The 2145-nt window shown below is 43.3% G+C and overlaps 1 pseudogene; it reads right to left on the bottom strand.

The window, feature by feature from the left end:
- Positions 1–365: 365 nt before the first annotated feature.
- On the bottom strand, positions 366–1227 carry LOC108544597 (mesoderm-specific transcript homolog protein-like; annotated as a pseudogene).
- Positions 1228–2145: the final 918 nt, after the last annotated feature.

The following is a 2145-nucleotide window of genomic DNA, read 5'->3' as shown; positions in this document are numbered from 1 at the left end:
AGAAATTAGCACTTCTAAATACTTCAGAAAAGTCCAAAGTGTTAAAAAGCCTTCCAGGCAAAAGAACGTCTTTCTGCATCAGTGAGTAGTAGTGCTCATCAGAATTTCCTAATAACACAAAAACAAAGGCAAGTCTGTAAATTTGATCAGATGTCAAAAAAAAAGGGAGATAGACTATTATGTCAGCCTTAGTTAGAGCTCATGCTGGCTTCTTCCTACATACTGTTCACCAATTTGAGTGAAGTGGACTTTGTGAGAGAATAGTGTTTGATGGCTAGGATGTCTTTTGGACGTTTCTTCCTAAGTGGAATACACAACATATAAGGGAATAGGGGAAATAATACACGGAAGCTACTCTTTCCAGCTCAGAAGGAGTTGGTGATGCCCATATATGCATTCAAGAAACCCATGGGATCCTCTAGCTGTGGATAGTGGCTAACGCAGTCATCCAGAATCGACACTGTGGATCACAGAAGCATTTTCCTGTACAGCTCCAAAAACTCTGGAAAGGGATTTACAGGATCCAATGACCCATAGATACAATGAATGGAGATACTTTCAGAGGCAAGAGCTCCCACGCAGCGCTTTCTAACCTGCTTCCTCTGATTGATGTACTCTAAGACACTGTCAGTGATGAATTCCTGTTATTGTTGCGGACCCCGGCCCACATGTCCCACAGCTCACTCTCAGACGGCTGAGTATATGGCCCAAAGACTGGCGTGAAACCTCGAGAGAATACAAAGGAGTTCATCAGCTGTGTGAGTATGGGTGACAGCACAGCTCCATCTTTGGGCAGCTTTTAGAGAAGGAGTAGACAGTGAGTCTCAGGAAAGATACCTCCATTTGATAGACAGATGCCACAAAAGTGCTTCCAGGATGCTGGCCTACTTCAAATATGGAATAGTGATATGGTCTCAGTTTGTCACTGAAGCCAAAGCCTAATAAATCAAGGACAATTACTCAATGAAACCTCAAAGTCAGACCTTCCCAAATCTTGTACCCATCATAGCTGGATGTTGGAAAGCCATGTAAAAGAACAACTATCTCTGGACTTCCAACCACATCCACCGAGTCTCGGTAGAAGATAGGCCGTCCCTTGTAAGTGAAAAACTTGCCTGAAGACTTCCATGAGTGAAGGGCAAGGGAGAGCTGAGGGGGTAGGATGTGCAGGTATGTGGCAAGCAGGGGCACTTTCAACAGCCCCACCTCGACCCACCACCCCCTCATCCTGATTCAGGTTAAGACCTGGGCTGCAGGACCTCATGTTTGGGGAAATCAGTTGTGCATGCTGGCTAGTTGGATTTCTTAGTGTAGAGTCTTCTAATCTCTTGTCTAGAGGATCTAAAGCTGACTGCCAGCATTCTAGAAATAAAATAAGTGAAAGGGCTGAAGAGGCAGAGGAGAGGTTTTAAAATTCAGCATGTACATTTTCACTAAGTCTCTATCCTCAATTGTCCTAAAGTCTCATAGCCCTCAGTCCTCTTACTAGAGAGAACAAACCTCAAAAATTCTGCTACGGTGATACTAAGGCTATCATTCTAACAAATGGAATTGGTAAGGAGATTCCAAATCTAACTGTTTTTTTTAAGTCTTTCTGTTTTTATCCTTTCTTCACCCCACTTCCAGAGGTACCCAGTGTCATTAACTTCTGAGCTCTTTGGCATTTCCATGCTACAAGTTTCTTCTTGGATTTTTCCACTGCTGGCATAAGATTGAACTTTTTCAAGTCTGCTGAATCAGTTATTGTCTTGTCTGGATTCCTCAAAAGCAGATCCTGAGACAAAGGCTGATGCACAAAATGTTTACGTGTGGGTATGATCCTGAGACTTAGGAATGGGGGTGAGTCAAGAAAGGAGAGAGACAGAAGAATGCATTATATTGTTGGCCACAGCTTCGGGGCACTTGTATGTGAGTTGTCAACCGGGTTCCTCCAGGTATCCCACCACTTGACATCAAAGAAGCCTAAGAGAGGCATTGGCAGTTTAGACTTCTATGCAGGTGTTTCAAGCATGCTCAAAACTGGCCTCTACAGTTATGGCTGGGACAAGAGGTGAGACTTAGAGGATTTGCTGGATTTGTGCTGAATCTATCATTAATCTATAGATTAGGTAAAGAAGAATGAGCATCTCAACAATATTGAGTTGT

Source organism: Rhinopithecus bieti, unplaced genomic scaffold, assembly GCF_001698545.2.
Source record: "Rhinopithecus bieti isolate Rb0 unplaced genomic scaffold, ASM169854v2 scaffold_947, whole genome shotgun sequence".
NCBI classification, from domain to species: domain Eukaryota; kingdom Metazoa; phylum Chordata; class Mammalia; order Primates; family Cercopithecidae; genus Rhinopithecus; species Rhinopithecus bieti.
The sequence above is the reverse complement of the archived record's forward strand: the minus strand, read 5'-3'. Positions and strand labels throughout refer to the sequence as shown.